Raw genomic sequence first — 17538 nt, 5'->3', positions numbered from 1 at the left:
TTTAGATCTGCATAACTCCACCTCTTTTAGCACAGTACCCTCAACCCCCGGCTGTTCCCACCCGCCTCAACACCATTGGAAGGGAGGAGAACCAATTAAGGCGGGGGGGGGGTGGAACGAGCAGCTGTCTACCCTTAGCAGGAGGGTTGCTGATTAATTACCTCTCCTGCTGCTGCTGCTGCTGCTGGCTGTCCAGCAGCAGACTGAAGGTGGCTGCTGCTGTGCGCAGGTATATAAAGGCTCAGAGCCTATTATGACACGCGCAGCCAGCGTTCCATTGCCACATTCCGTCTACTGCAGGCGGGATACCTGGATGGCTGAATGTCACTGAGAAGCTCACAGAGACCGCCATAAGCAACAGTTTAAAAGAATGCCACAGACTAATCAACCAAACTTTTTGGGTTGGTTTCTCTTTTATAGTCTGCAGGCATTAAATGAAAGAAGTCAGTGTTCCAGCAGAGGGAGACAACGTTTCAGAAAAGGCATTGTAGCAAACCAAAAAAGAAATTTTAAGCGCAGCAGAGTAACCAGCTCACATACCTGTTAGCTCAGGTGAGTTTAAAAGGCTGCTGTTGATAACAAGGGCATTTGCTAAATAGATGGTGTGTGTGCAACAATATACTGAAAGGTCAATTATATTGTGCAGCTTATCTCACCACCTGTAGTTATTTAGGTGAAAGCTCCAAAATGCTTGCCTAATATGTCTGTTTATCCAAAAGGAAGTATAGAGGGAGAGCTAGATAGATAGCATTGCATTACATTACATGGCAATGCAATGCACAGTTGCTGAAGTTGAACCAAAATGAGCTTGTCATCTGGCTTCTGCAACTTTTAACATGAAAAATCCAATGAGGAGAAGAAAAGCAAAGCCAAAGAGTCCATCCCAAAATCCGACAAACAAGCCAAATGAACAAAAAGCATTGAATTCAATTCTTTCTGATTTTAGAAACTGCATTAAAGAAGGGGTGCACCGGTCCTGGAGATACTGCAATACCAGGACAATGCGTGGAGTGGACAGAGCAAGCTCTTTTTCCATCTCCTTGTTCTAAAAATCCATTTAATATATGGTCCCCAGATAGGGGACGTATCAGATATTAAACTGATAAGAACAGATACTACACTTGAACTTAGCCAAAAGGCCGAGAAGCGATAACCAGAATTGGTTTCCGACTATGGTGCCACCCAAGGATTCTGAAAAGTCCATTTGTGGAGATGGCCACCTGGACTCCCGTTAAGAAGACATGCTGTCAACCTCTAGATCCCTCACATGCCTGCACTTTTCGGCTTGCTGCTGCTGCAATCCACGCGTTTTAGATCTGCATAACTCCACCTCTTTTAGCACAGTACCCTCAACCCCCGGCTGTTTCCACCCGCCTCAACACCGTTGGAAGGGAGGAGAACCAATTAAGGCGGGGGGGGGTGGAACGAGCAGCTGTCTACCCTTAGCAGGAGGGTTGCTGATTAATTACCTCTCCTGCTGCTGCTGCTGCTGCTGGCTGTCCAGCAGCAGACTGAAGGTGGCTGCTGCTGTGCGCAGGTATATAAAGGCTCAGAGCCTATTATGACACGCGCAGCCAGCGTTCCATTTCCACATTCCGTCTACTGCAGGCGGGATACCTGGATGGCTGAATGTCAATGAGAAGCTCACAGAGACCGCCATAAGCAACAGTTTAAAAGAATGCCACAGACTAATCAACCAAACTTTTTGGGTTGGTTTCTCTTTTATAGTCTGCAGGCATTAAATGAAAGAAGTCAGTGTTCCAGCAGAGGGAGACAACGTTTCAGAAAAGGCATTGTAGCAAACCAAAAAAGAAATTTTAAGCGCAGCAGAGTAACCAGCTCACATACCTGTTAGCTCAGGTGAGTTTAAAAGGCTGCTGTTGATAACAAGGGCATTTGCTAAATAGATGGTGTGTGTGCAACAATATACTGAAAGGTCAATTATATTGTGCAGCTTATCTCACCACCTGTAGTTATTTAGGTGAAAGCTCCAAAATGCTTGCCTAATATGTCTGTTTATCCAAAAGGAAGTATAGAGGGAGAGCTAGATAGATAGCATTGCATTACATTACATGGCAATGCAATGCACAGTTGCTGAAGTTGAACCAAAATGAGCTTGTCATCTGGCTTCTGCAACTTTTAACATGAAAAATCCAATGAGGAGAAGAAAAGCAAAGCCAAAGAGTCCATCCCAAAATCCGACAAACAAGCCAAATGAACAAAAAGCATTGAATTCAATTCTTTCTGATTTTAGAAACTGCATTAAAGAAGGGGTGCACCGGTCCTGGAGATACTGCAATACCAGGTCAATGCGTGGAGTGGACAGAGCAAGCTCTTTTTCCATCTCCCTGTTCTAAAAATCCATTTAATATATGGTCCCCAGATAGGGGACGTATCAGATATTAAACTGATAAGAACAGATACTACACTTGATCTTAGCCAAAAGGCCGAGGAGCGATAACCAGAATTGGTTTCCGACTACGGTGCCACCCAAGGATTCTGAAAAGTCCATTTGTGGAGATGGCCACCTGGACTCCCGTTAAGAAGACATGCTGTCAACCTCTAGATCCCTCACATGCCTGCACTTTTCGGCTTGCTGCTGCTGCAATCCACGCGTTTTAGATCTGCATAACTCCACCTCTTTTAGCACAGTACCCTCAACCCCCGGCTGTTCCCACCCGCCTCAACACCGTTGGAAGGGAGGAGAACCAATTAAGGCCGGGGGGGGGGTGGAACGAGCAGCTGTCTACCCTTAGCAGGAGGGTTGCTGATTAATTACCTCTCCTGCTGCTGCTGCTGCTGCTGGCTGTCCAGCAGCAGACTGAAGGTGGCTGCTGCTGTGCGCAGGTATATAAAGGCTCAGAGCCTATTATGACACGCGCAGCCAGCGTTCCATTGCCACATTCCGTCTACTGCAGGCGGGATACCTGGATGGCTGAATGTCACTGAGAAGCTCACAGAGACCGCCATAAGCAACAGTTTAAAAGAATGCCACAGACTAATCAACCAAACTTTTTGGGTTGGTTTCTCTTTTATAGTCTGCAGGCATTAAATGAAAGAAGTCAGTGTTCCAGCAGAGGGAGACAACGTTTCAGAAAAGGCATTGTAGCAAACCAAAAAAGAAATTTTAAGCGCAGCAGAGTAACCAGCTCACATACCTGTTAGCTCAGGTGAGTTTAAAAGGCTGCTGTTGATAACAAGGGCATTTGCTAAATAGATGGTGTGTGTGCAACAATATACTGAAAGGTCAATTATATTGTGCAGCTTATCTCACCACCTGTAGTTATTTAGGTGAAAGCTCCAAAATGCTTGCCTAATATGTCTGTTTATCCAAAAGGAAGTATAGAGGGAGAGCTAGATAGATAGCATTGCATTACATTACATGGCAATGCAATGCACAGTTGCTGAAGTTGAACCAAAATGAGCTTGTCATCTGGCTTCTGCAACTTTTAACATGAAAAATCCAATGAGGAGAGGAAAAGCAAAGCCAAAGAGTCCATCCCAAAATCCGACAAACAAGCCAAATGAACAAAAAGCATTGAATTCAATTCTTTCTGATTTTAGAAACTGCATTAAAGAAGGGGTGCACCGGTCCTGGAGATACTGCAATACCAGGTCAATGCGTGGAGTGGACAGAGCAAGCTCTTTTTCAATCTCCCTGTTCTAAAAATCCATTTAATATATGGTCCCCAGATAGGGGACGTATCAGATATTAAACTGATAAGAACAGATACTACACTTGATCTTAGCCAAAAGGCCGAGAAGCGATAACCAGAATTGGTTTCCGACTACGGTGCCACCCAAGGATTCTGAAAAGTCCATTTGTGGAGATGGCCACCTGGACTCCCGTTAAGAAGACATGCTGTCAACCTCTAGATCCCTCACATGCCTGCACTTTTCGGCTTGCTGCTGCTGCAATCCACGCGTTTTAGATCTGCATAACTCCACCTCTTTTAGCACAGTACCCTCAACCCCCGGCTGTTCCCACCCGCCTCAACACCGTTGGAAGGGAGGAGAACCAATTAAGGCGGGGGGGGGGGGTGGAACGAGCAGCTGTCTACCCTTAGCAGGAGGGTTGCTGATTAATTACCTCTCCTGCTGCTGCTGCTGCTGGCTGTCCAGCAGCAGACTGAAGGTGGCTGCTGCTGTGCGCAGGTATATAAAGGCTCAGAGCCTATTATGACACGCGCAGCCAGCGTTCCATTGCCACATTCCGTCTACTGCAGGCGGGATACCTGGATGGCTGAATGTCACTGAGAAGCTCACAGAGACCGCCATAAGCAACAGTTTAAAAGAATGCCACAGACTAATCAACCAAACTTTTTGGGTTGGTTTCTCTTTTATAGTCTGCAGGCATTAAATGAAAGAAGTCAGTGTTCCAGCAGAGGGAGACAACGTTTCAGAAAAGGCATTGTAGCAAACCAAAAAAGAAATTTTAAGCGCAGCAGAGTAACCAGCTCACATACCTGTTAGCTCAGGTGAGTTTAAAAGGCTGCTGTTGATAACAAGGGCATTTGCTAAATAGATGGTGTGTGTGCAACAATATACTGAAAGGTCAATTATATTGTGCAGCTTATCTCACCACCTGTAGTTATTTAGGTGAAAGCTCCAAAATGCTTGCCTAATATGTCTGTTTATCCAAAAGGAAGTATAGAGGGAGAGCTAGATAGATAGCATTGCATTACATTACATGGCAATGCAATGCACAGTTGCTGAAGTTGAACCAAAATGAGCTTGTCATCTGGCTTCTGCAACTTTTAACATGAAAAATCCAATGAGGAGAAGAAAAGCAAAGCCAAAGAGTCCATCCCAAAATCCGACAAACAAGCCAAATGAACAAAAAGCATTGAATTCAATTCTTTCTGATTTTAGAAACTGCATTAAAGAAGGGGTGCACCGGTCCTGGAGATACTGCAATACCAGGTCAATGCGTGGAGTGGACAGAGCAAGCTCTTTTTCCATCTCCCTGTTCTAAAAATCCATTTAATATATGGTCCCCAGATAGGGGACGTATCAGATATTAAACTGATAAGAACAGATACTACACTTGATCTTAGCCAAAAGGCTGAGAAGCGATAACCAGAATTGGTTTCCGACTACGGTGCCACCCAAGGATTCTGAAAAGTCCATTTGTGGAGATGGCCACCTGGACTCCCGTTAAGAAGACATGCTGTCAACCTCTAGATCCCTCACATGCCTGCACTTTTCGGCTTGCTGCTGCTGCAATCCACGCGTTTTAGATCTGCATAACTCCACCTCTTTTAGCACAGTACCCTCAACCCCCGGCTGTTCCCACCCGCCTCAACACCGTTGGAAGGGAGGAGAACCAATTAAGGCGGGGGGGGTGGAACGAGCAGCTGTCTACCCTTAGCAGGAGGGTTGCTGATTAATTACCTCTCCTGCTGCTGCTGCTGGCTGTCCAGCAGCAGACTGAAGGTGGCTGCTGCTGTGCGCAGGTATATAAAGGCTCATAGCCTATTATGACACGCGCAGCCAGCGTTCCATTGCCACATTCCGTCTACTGCAGGCGGGATACCTGGATGGCTGAATGTCACTGAGAAGCTCACAGAGACCGCCATAAGCAACAGTTTAAAAGAATGCCACAGACTAATCAACCAAACTTTTTGGGTTGGTTTCTCTTTTATAGTCTGCAGGCATTAAATGAAAGAAGTCAGTGTTCCAGCAGAGGGAGACAACGTTTCAGAAAAGGCATTGTAGCAAACCAAAAAAGAAATTTTAAGCGCAGCAGAGTAACCAGCTCACATACCTGTTAGCTCAGGTGAGTTTAAAAGGCTGCTGTTGATAACAAGGGCATTTGCTAAATAGATGGTGTGTGTGCAACAATATACTGAAAGGTCAATTATATTGTGCAGCTTATCTCACCACCTGTAGTTATTTAGGTGAAAGCTCCAAAATGCTTGCCTAATATGTCTGTTTATCCAAAAGGAAGTATAGAGGGAGAGCTAGATAGATAGCATTGCATTACATTACATGGCAATGCAATGCACAGTTGCTGAAGTTGAACCAAAATGAGCTTGTCATCTGGCTTCTGCAACTTTTAACATGAAAAATCCAATGAGGAGAAGAAAAGCAAAGCCAAAGAGTCCATCCCAAAATCCGACAAACAAGCCAAATGAACAAAAAGCATTGAATTCAATTCTTTCTGATTTTAGAAACTGCATTAAAGAAGGGGTGCACCGGTCCTGGAGATACTGCAATACCAGGTCAATGCGTGGAGTGGACAGAGCAAGCTCTTTTTCCATCTCCCTGTTCTAAAAATCCATTTAATATATGGTCCCCAGATAGGGGACGTATCAGATATTAAACTGATAAGAACAGATACTACACTTGATCTTAGCCAAAAGGCCGAGAAGCGATAACCAGAATTGGTTTCCGACTACGGTGCCACCCAAGGATTCTGAAAAGTCCATTTGTGGAGATGGCCACCTGGACTCCCGTTAAGAAGACATGCTGTCAACCTCTAGATCCCTCACATGCCTGCACTTTTCGGCTTGCTGCTGCTGCAATCCACGCGTTTTAAATCTGCATAACTCCACCTCTTTTAGCACAGTACCCTCAACCCCTGGCTGTTCCCACCCGCCTCAACACCGTTGGAAGGGAGGAGAACCAATTAAGGCGGGGGGGGTGGAACGAGCAGCTGTCTACCCTTAGCAGGAGGGTTGCTGATTAATTACCTCTCCTGCTGCTGCTGCTGCTGCTGGCTGTCCAGCAGCAGACTGAAGGTGGCTGCTGCTGTGCGCAGATATATAAAGGCTCAGAGCCTATTATGACACGCGCAGACAGCGTTCCATTGCCACATTCCGTCTACTGCAGGCGGGATACCTGGATGGCTGAATGTCACTGAGAAGCTCACAGAGACCGCCATAAGCAACAGTTTAAAAGAATGCCACAGACTAATCAACCAAACTTTTTGGGTTGGTTTCTCTTTTATAGTCTGCAGGCATTAAATGAAAGAAGTCAGTGTTCCAGCAGAGGGAGACAACGTTTCAGAAAAGGCATTGTAGCAAACCAAAAAAGAAATTTTAAGCGCAGCAGAGTAACCAGCTCACATACCTGTTAGCTCAGGTGAGTTTAAAAGGCTGCTGTTGATAACAAGGGCATTTGCTAAATAGATGGTGTGTGTGCAACAATATACTGAAAGGTCAATTATATTGTGCAGCTTATCTCACCACCTGTAGTTATTTAGGTGAAAGCTCCAAAATGCTTGCCTAATATGTCTGTTTATCCAAAAGGAAGTATAGAGGGAGAGCTAGATAGATAGCATTGCATTACATTACATGGCAATGCAATGCACAGTTGCTGAAGTTGAACCAAAATGAGATTGTCATCTGGCTTCTGCAACTTTTAACATGAAAAATCCAATGAGGAGAAGAAAAGCAAAGCCAAAGAGTCCATCCCAAAATCCGACAAACAAGCCAAATGAACAAAAAGCATTGAATTCAATTCTTTCTGATTTTAGAAACTGCATTAAAGAAGGGGTGCACCGGTCCTGGAGATACTGCAATACCAGGTCAATGCGTGGAGTGGACAGAGCAAGCTCTTTTTCCATCTCCCTGTTCTAAAAATCCATTTAATATATGGTCCCCAGATAGGGGACGTATCAGATATTAAACTGATAAGAACAGATACTACACTTGATCTTAGCCAAAAGGCCGAGAAGCGATAACCAGAATTGGTTTCCGACTACGGTGCCACCCAAGGATTCTGAAAAGTCCATTTGTGGAGATGGCCACCTGGACTCCCGTTAAGAAGACATGCTGTCAACCTCTAGATCCCTCACATGCCTGCACTTTTCGGCTTGCTGCTGCTGCAATCCACGCGTTTTAGATCTGCATAACTCCACCTCTTTTAGCACAGTACCCTCAACCCCCGGCTGTTCCCACCCGCCTCAACACCGTTGGAAGGGAGGAGAACCAATTAAGGCGGGGGGGGGGGGAAGTGGAACGAGCAGCTGTCTACCCTTAGCAGGAGGGTTGCTGATTAATTACCTCTCCTGCTGCTGCTGCTGCTGCTGGCTGTCCAGCAGCAGACTGAAGGTGGCTGCTGCTGTGCGCAGGTATATAAAGGCTCAGAGCCTATTATGACACGCGCAGCCAGCGTTCCATTGCCACATTCCGTCTACTGCAGGCGGGATACCTGGATGGCTGAATGTCACTGAGAAGCTCACAGAGACCGCCATAAGCAACAGTTTAAAAGAATGCCACAGACTAATCAACCAAACTTTTTGGGTTGGTTTCTCTTTTATAGTCTGCAGGCATTAAATGAAAGAAGTCAGTGTTCCAGCAGAGGGAGACAACGTTTCAGAAAAGGCATTGTAGCAAACCAAAAAAGAAATTTTAAGCGCAGCAGAGTAACCAGCTCACATACCTGTTAGCTCAGGTGAGTTTAAAAGGCTGCTGTTGATAACAAGGGCATTTGCTAAATAGATGGTGTGTGTGCAACAATATACTGAAAGGTCAATTATATTGTGCAGCTTATCTCACCACCTGTAGTTATTTAGGTGAAAGCTCCAAAATGCTTGCCTAATATGTCTGTTTATCCAAAAGGAAGTATAGAGGGAGAGCTAGATAGATAGCATTGCATTACATTACATGGCAATGCAATGCACAGTTGCTGAAGTTGAACCAAAATGAGCTTGTCATCTGGCTTCTGCAACTTTTAACATGAAAAATCCAATGAGGAGAGGAAAAGCAAAGCCAAAGAGTCCATCCCAAAATCCGACAAACAAGCCAAATGAACAAAAAGCATTGAATTCAATTCTTTCTGATTTTAGAAACTGCATTAAAGAAGGGGTGCACCGGTCCTGGAGATACTGCAATACCAGGTCAATGCGTGGAGTGGACAGAGCAAGCTCTTTTTCCATCTCCCTGTTCTAAAAATCCATTTAATATATGGTCCCCAGATAGGGGACGTATCAGATATTAAACTGATAAGAACAGATACTACACTTGATCTTAGCCAAAAGGCCGAGAAGCGATAACCAGAATTGGTTTCCGACTACGGTGCCACCCAAGGATTCTGAAAAGTCCATTTGTGGAGATGGCCACCTGGACTCCCGTTAAGAAGACATGCTGTCAACCTCTAGATCCCTCACATGCCTGCACTTTTCGGCTTGCTGCTGCTGCAATCCACGCGTTTTAGATCTGCATAACTCCACCTCTTTTAGCACAGTACCCTCAACCCCCGGCTGTTCCCACTCGCCTCAACACCGTTGGAAGGGAGGAGAACCAATTATGGCGGGGGGGGGGTGGAACGAGCAGCTGTCTACCCTTAGCAGGAGGGTTGCTGATTAATTACCTCTCCTGCTGCTGCTGCTGCTGCTGGCTGTCCAGCAGCAGACTGAAGGTGGCTGCTGCTGTGCGCAGGTATATAAAGGCTCAGAGCCTATTATGACACGCGCAGCCAGCGTTCCATTGCCACATTCCGTCTACTGCAGGCGGGATACCTGGATGGCTGAATGTCACTGAGAAGCTCACAGAGACCGCCATAAGCAACAGTTTAAAAGAATGCCACAGACTAATCAACCAAACTTTTTGGGTTGGTTTCTCTTTTATAGTCTGCAGGCATTAAATGAAAGAAGTCAGTGTTCCAGCAGAGGGAGACAACGTTTCAGAAAAGGCATTGTAGCAAACCAAAAAAGAAATTTTAAGCGCAGCAGAGTAACCAGCTCACATACCTGTTAGCTCAGGTGAGTTTAAAAGGCTGCTGTTGATAACAAGGGCATTTGCTAAATAGATGGTGTGTGTGCAACAATATACTGAAAGGTCAATTATATTGTGCAGCTTATCTCACCACCTGTAGTTATTTAGGTGAAAGCTCCAAAATGCTTGCCTAATATGTCTGTTTATCCAAAAGGAAGTATAGAGGGAGAGCTAGATAGATAGCATTGCATTACATTACATGGCAATGCAATGCACAGTTGCTGAAGTTGAACCAAAATGAGCTTGTCATCTGGCTTCTGCAACTTTTAACATGAAAAATCCAATGAGGAGAAGAAAAGCAAAGCCAAAGAGTCCATCCCAAAATCCGACAAACAAGCCAAATGAACAAAAAGCATTGAATTCAATTCTTTCTGATTTTAGAAACTGCATTAAAGAAGGGGTGCACCGGTCCTGGAGATACTGCAATACCAGGTCAATGCGTGGAGTGGACAGAGCAAGCTCTTTTTCCATCTCCCTGTTCTAAAAATCCATTTAATATATGGTCCCCAGATAGGGGACGTATCAGATATTAAACTGATAAGAACAGATTTTTTGATTGAAGCTGCATCCAAGGCACTGAAAAATGTGACCGAAGTCACACCAAAACAGCGCACGAGGCGAGGATTCATGTGGACCCTTCCCGGAGGAGAGGGTCCCCAATAAACCATCCCCATCCCTCCGAGCCAGAAGGCCACAGCGAGGGTCAGGGATCTCCGATGCTCTCCCTAGCCGAAGCCGGAGAAGAGCCGTTTTCGTGCTCCCAGCTTCCATCTAGGCTGCCACCCTAGTGGAGCTGGAGCCTGTGTTGGTTTCTCAGCCCAAAGCTGACCGGACCTCCGACCGGGTTTATAAAAATTCCCCTTCCTAGCCCGGAGGCCAGGAATAGGGGGGGTTGCTCAGAAAGTATGATTGGCAAAGGTGCGGCGTGCTACGAAGCCAAGTCTTTCTGGGGTTCCCAGTCCCAGTAAGCTTGGACTCCCACCAGGGCGCCTACTCCTGGGGCACATTGCTCCAAAGCCCTCACACTTACCCAGCCTAGTGACTTCGATCCTGGAGGGCCATGTTTTCCATCAGATAACTCTATGAGACACCTGGCGTACTAACAAGTGCACCAAACCAGTGTGTAATATGCATCAATTTACTAGGGCAGCCCAAGGACAAAACTGCCTTTTCAAAAGATACTACACTTGATCTTAGCCAAAAGGCCGAGAAGCGATAACCAGAATTGGTTTCCGACTACGGTGCCACCCAAGGATTCTGAAAAGTCCATTTGTGGAGATGGCCACCTGGACTCCCGTTAAGAAGACATGCTGTCAACCTCTAGATCCCTCACATGCCTGCACTTTTCGGCTTGCTGCTGCTGCAATCCACGCGTTTTAGATCTGCATAACTCCACCTCTTTTAGCACAGTACCCTCAACCCCCGGCTGTTCCCACCCGCCTCAACACCGTTGGAAGGGAGGAGAACCAATTAAGGCCGGGGGGGGGGGGGGTGGATCGAGCAGCTGTCTACCCTTAGCAGGAGGGTTGCTGATTAATTACCTCTCCTGCTGCTGCTGCTGCTGCTGGCTGTCCAGCAGCAGACTGAAGGTGGCTGCTGCTGTGCGCAGGTATATAAAGGCTCAGAGCCTATTATGACACGCGCAGCCAGCGTTCCATTGCCACATTCCGTCTACTGCAGGCGGGATACCTGGATGGCTGAATGTCACTGAGAAGCTCACAGAGACCGCCATAAGCAACAGTTTAAAAGAATGCCACAGACTAATCAACCAAACTTTTTGGGTTGGTTTCTCTTTTATAGTCTGCAGGCATTAAATGAAAGAAGTCAGTGTTCCAGCAGAGGGAGACAACGTTTCAGAAAAGGCATTGTAGCAAACCAAAAAAGAAATTTTAAGCGCAGCAGAGTAACCAGCTCACATACCTGTTAGCTCAGGTGAGTTTAAAAGGCTGCTGTTGATAACAAGGGCATTTGCTAAATAGATGGTGTGTGTGCAACAATATACTGAAAGGTCAATTATATTGTGCAGCTTATCTCACCACCTGTAGTTATTTAGGTGAAAGCTCCAAAATGCTTGCCTAATATGTCTGTTTATCCAAAAGGAAGTATAGAGGGAGAGCTAGATAGATAGCATTGCATTACATTACATGGCAATGCAATGCACAGTTGCTGAAGTTGAACCAAAATGAGCTTGCCATCTGGCTTCTGCAACTTTTAACATGAAAAATCCAATGAGGAGAAGAAAAGCAAAGCCAAAGAGTCCATCCCAAAATCCGACAAACAAGCCAAATGAACAAAAAGCATTGAATTCAATTCTTTCTGACTTTAGAAACTGCATTAAAGAAGGGGTGCAGCGGTCCTGGAGATACTGCAATACCAGGTCAATGCGTGGAGTGGACAGAGCAAGCTCTTTTTCCATCTCCCTGTTCTAAAAATCCATTTAATATATGGTCCCCAGATAGGGGACGTATCAGATATTAAACTGATAAGAACAGATACTACACTTGATCTTAGCCAAAAGGCCGAGAAGCGATAACCAGAATTGGTTTCCGACTACGGTGCCACCCAAGGATTCTGAAAAGTCCATTTGTGGAGATGGCCACCTGGACTCCCGTTAAGAAGACATGCTGTCAACCTCTAGATCCCTCACATGCCTGCACTTTTCGGCTTGCTGCTGCTGCAATCCACGCGTTTTAGATCTGCATAACTCCACCTCTTTTAGCACAGTACCCTCAACCCCTGGCTGTTCCCACCCGCCTCAACACCGTTGGAAGGGAGGAGAACCAATTAAGGCGGGGGGAAGGTGGAACGAGCAGCTGTCTACCCTTAGCAGGAGGGTTGCTGATTAATTACCTCTCCTGCTGCTGCTGCTGCTGGCTGTCCAGCAGCAGACTGAAGGTGGCTGCTGCTGTGCGCAGGTATATAAAGGCTCAGAGCCTATTATGACACGCGCAGCCAGCGTTCCATTGCCACATTCCGTCTACTGCAGGCGGGATACCTGGATGGCTGAATGTCACTGAGAAGCTCACAGAGACCGCCATAAGCAACAGTTTAAAAGAATGCCACAGACTAATCAACCAAACTTTTTGGGTTGGTTTCTCTTTTATAGTCTGCAGGCATTAAATGAAAGAAGTCAGTGTTCCAGCAGAGGGAGACAACGTTTCAGAAAAGGCATTGTAGCAAACCAAAAAAGAAATTTTAAGCGCAGCAGAGTAACCAGCTCACATACCTGTTAGCTCAGGTGAGTTTAAAAGGCTGCTGTTGATAACAAGGGCATTTGCTAAATAGATGGTGTGTGTGCAACAATATACTGAAAGGTCAATTATATTGTGCAGCTTATCTCACCACCTGTAGTTATTTAGGTGAAAGCTCCAAAATGCTTGCCTAATATGTCTGTTTATCCAAAAAGAAGTATAGAGGGAGAGCTAGATAGATAGCATTGCATTACATTACATGGCAATGCAATGCACAGTTGCTGAAGTTCAACCAAAATGAGCTTGTCATCTGGCTTCTGCAACTTTTAACATGAAAAATCCAATGAGGAGAAGAAAAGCAAAGCCAAAGAGTCCATCCCAAAATCCGACAAACAAGCCAAATGAACAAAAAGCATTGAATTCAATTCTTTCTGATTTTAGAAACTGCATTAAAGAAGGGGTGCACCGGTCCTGGAGATACTGCAATACCAGGTCAATGCGTGGAGTGGACAGAGCAAGCTCTTTTTCCATCTCCCTGTTCTAAAAATCCATTTAATATATGGTCCCCAGATAGGGGACGTATCAGATATTAAACTGATAAGAACAGATACTACACTTGATCTTAGCCAAAAGGCCGAGAAGCGATAACCAGAATTGGTTTCCGACTACGGTGCCACCCAAGGATTCTGAAAAGTCCATTTGTGGAGATGGCCACCTGGACTCCCGTTAAGAAGACATGCTGTCAACCTCTAGATCCCTCACATGCCTGCACTTTTCGGCTTGCTGCTGCTGCAATCCACGCGTTTTAGATCTGCATAACTCCACCTCTTTTAGCACAGTACCCTCAACCCCCGGCTGTTCCCACCCGCCTCAACACCGTTGGAAGGGAGGAGAACCAATTAAGGCGGGGGGGGGGTGGAACGAGCAGCTGTCTACCCTTAGCAGGAGGGTTGCTGATTAATTACCTCTCCTGCTGCTGCTGCTGCTGGCTGTCCAGCAGCAGACTGAAGGTGGCTGCTGCTGTGCGCAGGTATATAAAGGCTCAGAGCCTATTATGACACGCGCAGCCAGCGTTCCATTGCCACATTCCGTCTACTGCAGGCGGGATACCTGGATGGCTGAATGTCACTGAGAAGCTCACAGAGACCGCCATAAGCAACAGTTTAAAAGAATGCCACAGACTAATCAACCAAACTTTTTGGGTTGGTTTCTCTTTTATAGTCTGCAGGCATTAAATGAAAGAAGTCAGTGTTCCAGCAGAGGGAGACAACGTTTCAGAAAAGGCATTGTAGCAAACCAAAAAAGAAATTTTAAGCGCAGCAGAGTAACCAGCTCACATACCTGTTAGCTCAGGTGAGTTTAAAAGGCTGCTGTTGATAACAAGGGCATTTGCTAAATAGATGGTGTGTGTGCAACAATATACTGAAAGGTCAATTATATTGTGCAGCTTATCTCACCACCTGTAGTTATTTAGGTGAAAGCTCCAAAATGCTTGCCTAATATGTCTGTTTATCCAAAAGGAAGTATAGAGGGAGAGCTAGATAGATAGCATTGCATTACATTACATGGCAATGCAATGCACAGTTGCTGAAGTTGAACCAAAATGAGCTTGCCATCTGGCTTCTGCAACTTTTAACATGAAAAATCCAATGAGGAGAAGAAAAGCAAAGCCAAAGAGTCCATCCCAAAATCCGACAAACAAGCCAAATGAACAAAAAGCATTGAATTCAATTCTTTCTGATTTTAGAAACTGCATTAAAGAAGGGGTGCAGCGGTCCTGGAGATACTGCAATACCAGGTCAATGCGTGGAGTGGACAGAGCAAGCTCTTTTTCCATCTCCCTGTTCTAAAAATCCATTTAATATATGGTCCCCAGATAGGGGACGTATCAGATATTAAACTGATAAGAACAGATACTACACTTGATCTTAGCCAAAAGGCCGAGAAGCGATAACCAGAATTGGTTTCCGACTACGGTGCCACCCAAGGATTCTGAAAAGTCCATTTGTGGAGATGGCCACCTGGACTCCCGTTAAGAAGACATGCTGTCAACCTCTAGATCCCTCACATGCCTGCACTTTTCGGCTTGCTGCTGCTGCAATCCACGCGTTTTAGATCTGCATAACTCCACCTCTTTTAGCACAGTACCCTCAACCCCTGGCTGTTCCCACCCGCCTCAACACCGTTGGAAGGGAGGAGAACCAATTAAGGCGGGGGGGGGGTGGAACGAGCAGCTGTCTACCCTTAGCAGGAGGGTTGCTGATTAATTACCTCTCCTGCTGCTGCTGCTGCTGCTGCTGGCTGTCCAGCAGCAGACTGAAGGTGGCTGCTGCTGTGCGCAGGTATATAAAGGCTCAGAGCCTATTATGACACGCGCAGCCAGCGTTCCATTGCCACATTCCGTCTACTGCAGGCGGGATACCTGGATGGCTGAATGTCACTGAGAAGCTCACAGAGACCGCCATAAGCAACAGTTTAAAAGAATGCCACAGACTAATCAACCAAACTTTTTGGGTTGGTTTCTCTTTTATAGTCTGCAGGCATTAAATGAAAGAAGTCAGTGTTCCAGCAGAGGGAGACAACGTTTCAGAAAAGGCATTGTAGCAAACCAAAAAAGAAATTTTAAGCGCAGCAGAGTAACCAGCTCACATACCTGTTAGCTCAGGTGAGTTTAAAAGGCTGCTGTTGATAACAAGGGCATTTGCTAAATAGATGGTGTGTGTGCAACAATATACTGAAAGGTCAATTATATTGTGCAGCTTATCTCACCACCTGTAGTTATTTAGGTGAAAGCTCCAAAATGCTTGCCTAATATGTCTGTTTATCCAAAAAGAAGTATAGAGGGAGAGCTAGATAGATAGCATTGCATTACATTACATGGCAATGCAATGCACAGTTGCTGAAGTTCAACCAAAATGAGCTTGTCATCTGGCTTCTGCAACTTTTAACATGAAAAATCCAATGAGGAGAAGAAAAGCAAAGCCAAAGAGTCCATCCCAAAATCCGACAAACAAGCCAAATGAACAAAAAGCATTGAATTCAATTCTTTCTGATTTTAGAAACTGCATTAAAGAAGGGGTGCACCGGTCCTGGAGATACTGCAATACCAGGTCAATGCGTGGAGTGGACAGAGCAAGCTCTTTTTCCATCTCCCTGTTCTAAAAATCCATTTAATATATGGTCCCCAGATAGGGGACGTATCAGATATTAAACTGATAAGAACAGATACTACACTTGATCTTAGCCAAAAGGCCGAGAAGCGATAACCAGAATTGGTTTCCGACTACGGTGCCACCCAAGGATTCTGAAAAGTCCATTTGTGGAGATGGCCACCTGGACTCCCGTTAAGAAGACATGCTGTCAACCTCTAGATCCCTCACATGCCTGCACTTTTCGGCTTGCTGCTGCTGCAATCCACGCGTTTTAGATCTGCATAACTCCACCTCTTTTAGCACAGTACCCTCAACCCCCGGCTGTTCCCACCCGCCTCAACACCGTTGGAAGGGAGGAGAACCAATTATGGCGGGGGGGGGGTGGAACGAGCAGCTGTCTACCCTTAGCAGGAGGGTTGCTGATTAATTACCTCTCCTGCTGCTGCTGCTGCTGCTGGCTGTCCAGCAGCAGACTGAAGGTGGCTGCTGCTGTGCGCAGGTATATAAAGGCTCAGAGCCTATTATGACACGCGCAGCCAGCGTTCCATTGCCACATTCCGTCTACTGCAGGCGGGATACCTGGATGGCTGAATGTCACTGAGAAGCTCACAGAGACCGCCATAAGCAACAGTTTAAAAGAATGCCACAGACTAATCAACCAAACTTTTTGGGTTGGTTTCTCTTTTATAGTCTGCAGGCATTAAATGAAAGAAGTCAGTGTTCCAGCAGAGGGAGACAACGTTTCAGAAAAGGCATTGTAGCAAACCAAAAAAGAAATTTTAAGCGCAGCAGAGTAACCAGCTCACATACCTGTTAGCTCAGGTGAGTTTAAAAGGCTGCTGTTGATAACAAGGGCATTTGCTAAATAGATGGTGTGTGTGCAACAATATACTGAAAGGTCAATTATATTGTGCAGCTTATCTCACCACCTGTAGTTATTTAGGTGAAAGCTCCAAAATGCTTGCCTAATATGTCTGTTTATCCAAAAGGAAGTATAGAGGGAGAGCTAGATAGATAGCATTGCATTACATTACATGGCAATGCAATGCACAGTTGCTGAAGTTGAACCAAAATGAGCTTGTCATCTGGCTTCTGCAACTTTTAACATGAAAAATCCAATGAGGAGAAGAAAAGCAAAGCCAAAGAGTCCATCCCAAAATCCGACAAACAAGCCAAATGAACAAAAAGCATTGAATTCAATTCTTTCTGATTTTAGAAACTGCATTACAGAAGGGGTGCACCGGTCCTGGAGATACTGCAATACCAGGTCAATGCGTGGAGTGGACAGAGCAAGCTCTTTTTCCATCTCCCTGTTCTAAAAATCCATTTAATATATGGTCCCCAGATAGGGGACGTATCAGATATTAAACTGATAAGAACAGATACTACACTTGATCTTAGCCAAAAGGCCGAGAAGCGATAACCAGAATTGGTTTCCGACTACGGTGCCACCCAAGGATTCTGAAAAGTCCA

General features: G+C 45.6%; 13 non-coding genes and 1 pseudogene across 13 annotated transcripts; all 14 read right to left on the bottom strand.

Moving 5' to 3' along the window:
• Nucleotides 1-960: 960 nt before the first annotated feature.
• Nucleotides 961-1151, bottom strand: LOC141160007 (U2 spliceosomal RNA). The gene has a single exon (XR_012249997.1). It is a non-coding gene; the product is annotated as a U2 spliceosomal RNA (small nuclear RNA).
• Nucleotides 1152-2268: 1117 nt separating this feature from the next.
• On the bottom strand, nucleotides 2269-2459 carry LOC141159966 (U2 spliceosomal RNA). The gene has a single exon (XR_012249959.1). It is a non-coding gene; the product is annotated as a U2 spliceosomal RNA (small nuclear RNA).
• A 1119-nt stretch (nucleotides 2460-3578) lies between these two features.
• Nucleotides 3579-3769, bottom strand: LOC141159735 (U2 spliceosomal RNA). Its single transcript, XR_012249734.1, has one exon. It is a non-coding gene; the product is annotated as a U2 spliceosomal RNA (small nuclear RNA).
• A 1117-nt stretch (nucleotides 3770-4886) lies between these two features.
• On the bottom strand, nucleotides 4887-5077 carry LOC141159545 (U2 spliceosomal RNA). The gene has a single exon (XR_012249549.1). It is a non-coding gene; the product is annotated as a U2 spliceosomal RNA (small nuclear RNA).
• Nucleotides 5078-6187: 1110 nt separating this feature from the next.
• LOC141159143 (U2 spliceosomal RNA) lies at nucleotides 6188-6378 on the bottom strand. Its single transcript, XR_012249156.1, has one exon. It is a non-coding gene; the product is annotated as a U2 spliceosomal RNA (small nuclear RNA).
• Nucleotides 6379-7494: 1116 nt separating this feature from the next.
• LOC141159141 (U2 spliceosomal RNA) lies at nucleotides 7495-7685 on the bottom strand. The gene has a single exon (XR_012249155.1). It is a non-coding gene; the product is annotated as a U2 spliceosomal RNA (small nuclear RNA).
• A 1123-nt stretch (nucleotides 7686-8808) lies between these two features.
• On the bottom strand, nucleotides 8809-8999 carry LOC141159140 (U2 spliceosomal RNA). Its single transcript, XR_012249154.1, has one exon. It is a non-coding gene; the product is annotated as a U2 spliceosomal RNA (small nuclear RNA).
• A 1118-nt stretch (nucleotides 9000-10117) lies between these two features.
• LOC141160091 (U2 spliceosomal RNA) lies at nucleotides 10118-10299 on the bottom strand. Its single transcript, XR_012250077.1, has one exon. It is a non-coding gene; the product is annotated as a U2 spliceosomal RNA (small nuclear RNA).
• A 524-nt stretch (nucleotides 10300-10823) lies between these two features.
• On the bottom strand, nucleotides 10824-10939 carry LOC141160345 (U2 spliceosomal RNA; annotated as a pseudogene).
• Nucleotides 10940-12062: 1123 nt separating this feature from the next.
• Nucleotides 12063-12253, bottom strand: LOC141159887 (U2 spliceosomal RNA). Its single transcript, XR_012249881.1, has one exon. It is a non-coding gene; the product is annotated as a U2 spliceosomal RNA (small nuclear RNA).
• Nucleotides 12254-13368: 1115 nt separating this feature from the next.
• On the bottom strand, nucleotides 13369-13559 carry LOC141159139 (U2 spliceosomal RNA). Its single transcript, XR_012249153.1, has one exon. It is a non-coding gene; the product is annotated as a U2 spliceosomal RNA (small nuclear RNA).
• Nucleotides 13560-14674: 1115 nt separating this feature from the next.
• Nucleotides 14675-14865, bottom strand: LOC141159886 (U2 spliceosomal RNA). Its single transcript, XR_012249880.1, has one exon. It is a non-coding gene; the product is annotated as a U2 spliceosomal RNA (small nuclear RNA).
• A 1121-nt stretch (nucleotides 14866-15986) lies between these two features.
• LOC141159138 (U2 spliceosomal RNA) lies at nucleotides 15987-16177 on the bottom strand. Its single transcript, XR_012249152.1, has one exon. It is a non-coding gene; the product is annotated as a U2 spliceosomal RNA (small nuclear RNA).
• Nucleotides 16178-17295: 1118 nt separating this feature from the next.
• Nucleotides 17296-17486, bottom strand: LOC141159137 (U2 spliceosomal RNA). Its single transcript, XR_012249151.1, has one exon. It is a non-coding gene; the product is annotated as a U2 spliceosomal RNA (small nuclear RNA).
• Nucleotides 17487-17538: the final 52 nt, after the last annotated feature.

Source organism: Phyllobates terribilis, unplaced genomic scaffold (genome assembly GCF_046119375.1).
Source record: "Phyllobates terribilis strain yellow unplaced genomic scaffold, ASM4611937v1 Scaffold_8__6_contigs__length_399053987, whole genome shotgun sequence".
NCBI classification, from domain to species: domain Eukaryota; kingdom Metazoa; phylum Chordata; class Amphibia; order Anura; family Dendrobatidae; genus Phyllobates; species Phyllobates terribilis.
This window is presented reverse-complemented; position numbering and strand designations above follow the sequence as displayed.